Source organism: Arachis ipaensis, chromosome B07 (assembly GCF_000816755.2).
Source record: "Arachis ipaensis cultivar K30076 chromosome B07, Araip1.1, whole genome shotgun sequence".
Classification (NCBI taxonomy): domain Eukaryota; kingdom Viridiplantae; phylum Streptophyta; class Magnoliopsida; order Fabales; family Fabaceae; genus Arachis; species Arachis ipaensis.
The window spans coordinates 120,262,212-120,270,523 of NC_029791.2; positions in this window are offsets into that span (position 1 = coordinate 120,262,212).

The following is an 8,312-nucleotide window of genomic DNA, read 5'->3' on the forward strand; positions in this document are numbered from 1 at the left end:
AACATAATTACATATAATAAAATAGAACGAAAGATAAACAAATAAATAATAAGGATCACTAAATTGAGAATAAAATAAAATATATAAATTTATAAAGAGAATAAAAAATTAGATTAATACCTAAATTATAATAATTTGAATTAAAATTTATAATTAAAAATATCAAAAAGAGAAATAATGAAATTGAAATATATACAGAGTTATATAAAAAAATGGAGAATTGAAAATTTATTTTTTTGATAAAGAGAAGATAACCACTAGATAAGGAATAGAAAGAGAAGGTTAAAAATATGAAACTAAGAAAAGGGTTAAGAGAACAAAGGAATGACTGCGCAAGAACTAAATTTGATTAGGTTGACTAATAGTTAAAATGATAGAAAGATAAAAAAGTAAATTTGAGACTTTAGCCAATTGAGTTTAGTTTATTTGTAGTAGAATCATTTAAAATTTGAAGCGGGACACATAATACACATTATATATAACTATAATTTAAAGAAAAAATTGAAAATACAGTGGGGGCAACTACCCCCTATTTTTATTCCTGGACCCGTGTCTGGTGCCACATAACAATATCATAAACACAAATATACATCGTGCCACCTGGAAGCAAATAAAAGTACAAGGTGTTAACAATCAGTGGAATGGAATCTATAAAAAGTAAGGTCATCAAACTTAACAATACGAGACTCTTGACTACTAAAAAAATCACTTGAATATAGTTGGAAAGATAATTAGTGAGAAAAAAATAAGCTTCAAAACGTATAAGAATGCTCTGTTAGAAATGTAAAAAAATTCATAAGAAATTGTTGTCTCTAATGTGGAGTTGAAGAAGATTCTGTTCAACTTCAAAGACACGAAGAAAGGACTTCAAATACTCCAAAATAGACTTTGGAATGTTAGAGGAAATCTGATTAATCTTCGATTATGGACAAGAAAACACCAGCCTTTAAAGTGGATCATGACTATATGGAATTTTGAATTCAGGTTCATAGTATACCACTTAATCATATGAACAAAGACATAGGCAGACTAATCGGGGGAGATGCGGGGAGTTCTAGCAGAAGCTGAAGATCCCAAAGTTGATGGTATTCTTAGGAGAACATTTCTAAGGATTAGAGTTGGCATTAACATAAAGAAACCTTTACCAATAAATTTTTTTATAGACAGAGAGAATTTGCCTCCGCTATGGGTGTTCTTCAAGTATGAAAGATTACCAGATTGTTATTGCTTTAACTGTGGTATAATAGGACATGAGAGGAAGACTTGCAAGAATTAAATGGCCATGGCTTGCTGGGACCAGTCCAAGCCAAAGTATTCTACGAGATTAGGGATAAATCAAGTTCGATCATTATCAGCCATGGAGATAGGAGACTTAGAACAGAGAGAGTGGAAGAATAGAAAGAAGGAAGAGCAAGCGCGTGCAAATCAAAATTTGGGTAGGAAGAGTGTGGAAGAACAAGAAACAGACGAGAGTGTGATCAAAACTGACAAAAATCTGTAACAAGTAGTATGGGAGAAATGTTTCTTGGAAAACCAAATTTTGAGTGAGAACGAGAAAGATGAGAGAGGGGAGTAGGTAAGGACAATGTAAAAAATCTATGATTTTTAGGGATTTGAGGCTGAACAAAGTGGAATTAGGTCTACATTTCAGTTAAATACTATAACCAACATAGTGGAGAAGGAAGGAAATATTGGACTTTCGCTAAACAGGCCCAAAATATTAAAGAGAAGGAGGAGATGCTGAATAGAATTATTAGGCTGAATAAGGATACTAGGTCAACCAATGATGCTGAACAAATGCAAGTTATGGAAGAATTGGAAGGCAAACCAATGCACAATAAGGGAGGCAAACAACACAACAACAATACTAATGGAGATGGGCTGAAGTTGTATCCTATAGAGCAAGAGGCTGATAGCTACAGGATGATAGAAAAGGGTGATAAGATAACAGGAAACACACAAAAAAAAAATCAATAAGGGAGATTCTTAAAGAGTTTGCTAAGGGAGAAGGGGGCAAGAATGGTAAGGGAGGCATAGACAAAGGGAAGGAAAAATAAAGGGTGTTTGATAGTGGTCAGGGGCAAACGGTACTAGGACAGTGGATGTACAGGGAGAACATCAACAAAACAATAGCAATATTAAATGAGAAAGATCCTAAATTGTAAAAAATTGAGGAAGGATTATACTACTATGTCGAGTTGGCAAGTGAGGAAGAAGGGAATAATGAAGATCAAAGGACAGAAGCTGGAAATGCATGGTGGAAAGTACAACCAGTGCAGAAAATAGAAATAGGTCTTAATCTGAAAAGGAAAAGGCATGCAGAAGATGTACTACTGCTGGTAAGTTCATAATAGGAGGAAGATAAGCACATGAAAGTGGCTGAAATTGCAAAAAGGTAGAGGAAGGATGAAGGTAAGAATGGATGCAACAGAAAGAACTTTCTAGAAGCGGAAGGGAACTGGATTTTTGTTGGTAAATCAGAGAACAAAATCATGGCTAAGGAGGCGGGCCTTATCAAGCCCCACCCTCATCCATGAGCATCATCAGTTGGAACTATCGAGGGGTGGTGACCCCTACGATAGTTTCAAAACTTTTGCATCTGTGTAAATAAATAAAATCCGTCATTGTATATCTCATGGAGACTAGAGCTAAGAAAATTAAAGTAGTATTAGTAAACTTAAGAGAGACTTTATTTTGATAATTATTTTTGGGTTGAACTCTGGAGTTTGTCTGGTGGTCTATGTTTGTTATACAATGATAATATAAAAGTTGAGGTTTACTCTTGGTCTAATTATTATATTAAAGTTTATATTAAAAATAGAAAAGGAAATGATTGAGAAACTATTTTTATGTATGGCAACCCAAAACCAAGTAAGTGCATGTTTGGGCGCCATTATTTTGTTAAAAAAAGATCTTTTTTCAATGAAAAAAGATCTTTTTTTATTTTTTAACGTGTTTGGCAAATTTCTAGTAGTAAAAGTAAAAGCACTAGTAAAATCAAAAAAAGATCTTTTTTGAGAAGCTGTAATTTACATCTTTTTTTAAAAGATCTTTTTTCCTTAAAAAAAAGATGTTTTTCGTGTAATAAATGAACAAAAAAGTACTTTTATATTGTTATACCCAAACATAATTGATAGATAAAAAGACCTTTTTACATGAGATATCCAAACATAAAATTACTTTTACTTCTCTATAAGATCTTTTAAAAAAAGATAACACGAAAAAAGATCTTTTCTCAAAAGCTCACCCAAACAAGCCCTAAGAGAAAAGAGGAGTGGAAGATGCTCATAGCAAGTAATATTAACATACATGATCCAAAGCTCTTCATAAGTGATTTCAACGCTGTTTTAAATCAAGAAGAGAAGGAAGGTATGCATTTACAATCGAGGAGTTAGATAGTGGAATTCAAGAATTTTTTGGATTTTAATGCACTCATAGACCTTGAACTAAAAGATGGTATGTTTACTTGGTTTAATAATTCTCAGAATGGGATCATAACTAAGAAAAGGATAGATAGGACTCTTGTCAACTGAAAATGGATTAGTATGTTTCCGAATGCAAATTTGGTGGCTGTGCTGGCAATGAGTTCAGAACATACCCTTATCATTTTGAGACTGGAACCAAATAATAAAGTGGACATGTTGTTTAAATTGGAAGCATTTGGAATGATGATGAAGAATGTAAAGAATTTATTAAAAAGAGTTGGGAAAGGGAAGAATATAGCTACAATGAATGTGATTAGTTGCTGAAGAAGATGTGAAATTGCAAGAAAAGTCTAAAGAACTGGAGTAGGAATACTTTTGCTAAAGCAGATTTGGGGATAAACAAATTGAAATGGGAGCTACAAAAGATTCAAGAGACGATTTAAATGAAGAACAACAAGAACAAAGGTGTCAAATTAAGGAAAGGATAGGACAATTATGGAGGTAGGAAGAAAAATACTGGGGTATGAGATCCAAGTTGAAATGGCTCAAGTGGAGAGACAAAAATTCCAAATTCTTTTATGCAACAACTATTCCAAGGAGAAACAGAAATAGAGTGAAAATATTAAAAGATCAGGTGGGCCAATGGGTATCAAGAGAGGACAGAATTATGAATATGGTGGAAGAACACTTTACAAAATTATTTACGTCCTTAGCTAAATCAAATTTGGGGGAATGCATAGATAGAATTTCTAAGAGAATTTACAGGAAGTTAATGATCAGCTTATGAAAAAGATCTCGGATAAAGATATTGAAGGAGTTATTTTTAGTATGGGTAGTCTCAGAGTCCCGAGACCAGATAGTTGAATGGGCTATTTTATCAGAGTCACTGGAACATAATTAAAAAGAAAATGTGTGTTGTGGTTAAAGATTTTTTTTAAGAGGGAGTTATGCCTAAAGAGGTAAGTGAAAACATTATTGTTCTTGTTTCTAAGGTAAAGTAACTGAAAATCCTTAATCAACTAAGACCTATTAGTTGCTGTAACTATATTTACAAAATTATTTCTAGGATTATGGTCATAAGACTCAGAAGGCTTACGAACAAGTTCATTTCACCAATCCAGAGTGCCTTTATAGGGATAGATTGATTCAAGATAATTTTATCATTGTTCAGTGGATCTTTCATAATCTTAACAAGAAAGATAGGAATATATCAAAAAGCTTTGCTATTAAGATTGATATAAATAAGACTTATGATAGACTAGAATGAAATTTTTTGGAGGCTACTCTGATAGCATTTGGCTTTGACAGGAGGTGGGTTCGTTTGATGATGGAGTGTGTTAGAAGCGCTAGTTATAAGATAAGAATTAATGGGAGGCTCACTAGGAAGATTAAATCGGAGAGAGGGCTGAGGCAAGGCGATCATTTGTCTCCATATCTCTTCATAATTGCTGCATAAGTTTTCACTATTCTTATGGGAAAAGCAAGAGACAGAAAAGAGATTTCAGGGTTTAAAATTGCCCCAACAGCCCCACCAATCATGCATCTTTTGTTTGCCGATGACTGTATTATTTTCACAGAAGCAAAAGAGGGAGAAATCTATAACCTTGTTTTAATTCTTAATAAGTTTACAGATATTTTAGGACAGAGGATCAATCTTAAAAAATCGGGGATAATATTTGGTAGTCAAGTACCCATACAAACTAGAGTTAACATAGAGAAAATATTAGGAATGAAGTGTTGGGATAATCTGGGGAGATATTTAGGGCTACTAGTGCTTTGGGGTAGGTAAAAAATTAAAGCTCTAAATTGGATAAAAGAGAAGGTAATAGAGAAAGTAGAATGATGGAAAGAAAAGCTGCTAAACCAAATCAGAAAAGAGGTTCTTATTAAGAGAGTGATACAAGTTATTTCTAGCTACGTTGTGACTATTATTAAATTTGCAAAGATTTTTTGCCAGTGATTGAATGCTAGGATAGCAAAATTTTGGTGGGTGAATTTTGGAAAAGAAAGAGGCATACACTGAAAAAGTTGGGATAAGGTTTGTTTAAGCAAAAAGAAAAGAGGACTAGGTTTTAAGGAGTTTCAAGATCAAAATTTAGCTCTTTTGGCAAAAAAAATTTGGAGAACTATAGCAAATCCTGATTCGATATGGGTACAAATTTTGAAGGCGATTTATTTTTTTAAAGATAACTTATAAAATGCTAGATGCAATAGCAATGCTTCTAGGGTTTGAAAGAGTATAATTCAAGGAAGGGACTTTCTTCAGAGACATGGTAGGTGGAGTGTGGGTAATGGGCTAGGGGTAACGTATGGGATGATAATTGGGTGTTTGGTGTGGGGTAAAATTCAAAGACAAGAGAGAATTGAGTTGGAGTGGGTTAGCAAGTTGTTGAAGGAAGGAGAAGGTTGGGATATGAAGAAGATTGAAGGAATTTTTCTGATATAGTCAAAGATAAAATTTTAAGAACCCTTGTTAGCATTTTTGGAAAAGAAGATAGATTTGTCTGGCCGTATAGAAAGGATAGATGCTATACTGTTAAAACTGGATATATGGCAGCTAAAAATGAAAGCCAGGGTAGCAGATTAAAAGTAGTTTCATCGAGTATGAATATGAAAAAATTATGGAAAGAGATTTAGATCATCCAAACTCCACAAAAAATTAAAAGTTTCATTTGGAGAGCAGCGCAGAATATACTACCAGTAAATAAAAGGTCGTATAAAAGGAAATTAGTTAAATCCTATATGTGTTAAGTATGCTTGAACGAACGCAAGATTGTTGAACATACTTTATTATTTTATCCATGGACTAGAGCAGCTTGGTTTGGAAGCCAATGTCAATACTGTCCTTCTCAAGAACATATTACAAGTTTTGGAGAATGGTTATTGGAAAAAATCAGAAGAATCAAGGAAGAAGGTGAATATAATAAAGAGAAAAGGATAAGTAAGATGGTTTTTCTAATATGGGAGATTTGAAAATCAATAAATTAGGCTATTTTCAATAGTAAAGAGATCAATCCTAAAGAGACTATTATCAAGGCCAAATTACTAAAGAAGCAGTATAGAGCAGCAATTGATCAACCAATCTAGAAAGCATCAGATAACGTTATAATTAAAAAAAAGCTAGTTACTTGGAGACCCCACCAAGGAATTGGTAAAACTGAATATTGATGCAACCTTTCAGAAAGCTTCTGGCGATGGAATAATGGCAATTACTGCGAGAAATAGCTCTAAAAAAATTTATGATTGGGCCTACAAATAGAATCAAAATTGTGTCCAATTTAACAGTAGAGACGATAACAATAAGAAATGCCTTAATTTTGGCAAAAAAATTTACAATTAGATATGATACTAGTTGAATTTGACTGTTTATCTTTGGTGCAAGCCATTAAATCAAAGAGTAGCATTCAGGATATTGATCCGATTTTACAGTAAATATTTAAACTGCAGGAAAATTTTAATAGCTGTGGATTCACCTGGATTCTAAGAGAGGAAAATAAGTTAGTTCATACTATAGCAAAATTAGCAAAAACAAGACAATTGGGGGCAGAGATGGTATATGGATCCACCACTATCCATTGCTAGCATAATCCGAAGAGGAGCAACTACATCATCATCTAGGAAGCCATTCACGGCGGTAGCTGCTTGGAGGACTTTATAACTTTTCTCTGATCAATCAAAGACGCTTCAGCTGCGAGACATTAGATTTCAAGCCATGGAAGGGCTACACTGTCAAGAATCATCTCTAACAGGAGAAACTGCAACGTTAAACACATCCTCGTCACCTTCTGCTTAGGAGCGACCTTATGGGAAGCAACGGCGGAGGAGACCTGATCGAACGACGCAATCTCACCCAATGCCACCGACAAATTTGCCAACGATGATGGACATCCAAGCTCGACAGAGGTGGAGAGTAGAGAATCGTAGTAATGTTTGCTGTGATAGGTTAAAGAAGCGGGTTTGGAGTAGGGATGGGTGGGTTGTTGGTTCGGGTAGGGTGTTCGGGCTTAGCCCACGAACAAAAAAAAAGTTAGTATTGGGCTAACTAAAGCCCAACATTTAATAGCAAACTATCTCGTATCTCAAATCCTATAAAGCATCAAGACCAACAACAACAAAAATCCTATGAAATATGGATACTTAGACGGACACAGGACATAATATGACACGACACGGGACACGCGGACACATGAATTTTAATTTTTTATAAGACACGGGGATACGATATATATATATATAATATTTTAAATAAATTATAATAATATTTTAATATTTTTTTAATTATATAAAATATTTAAAATAATTTTCTCCATCAATAATTCATAATATATATTATTTCTAAACTCATTTCAAGAATATAGGTTAAGAATCAGGTTGAACACAGCTAACATGTGATGGTATTTAGGTGTGTCCAAGCGTGTTTAGAAAAGTATTTTGTATCTTTTTTTATTAAGACATGATTGGATACAGAAGACACGTGTATCGGATGAGTGTCGTATCTAAAATGCGTTTGATATGAGGACACAGAAACTCAGAAAAATGCTTGTGCTTCATAGGTCAAATCCAAAAGATAAATATTTATTTGTTGACAATGACACCGCATAAAAAAATGAAAATATATCTTCTCCTGTAGGAACGACAATATAGGAGTTTAAAAACTAAGAATCATAATTTAAGAGAGTAAAGATGTGCATGTAAATCGGAACGGATAATCTCATCATCCAAATACATTTAATCTAGCTTGCTTGATTATATTAGGTATTGTATTCAATGAGTAATGGAATAAATCTGATTATACCTAACTTTAATTGATTCAGGAACTTAAATCTAATTACCTAATTACTTAATATATCATATTAAAAAATATAAAATATAGTATTTATATAATTT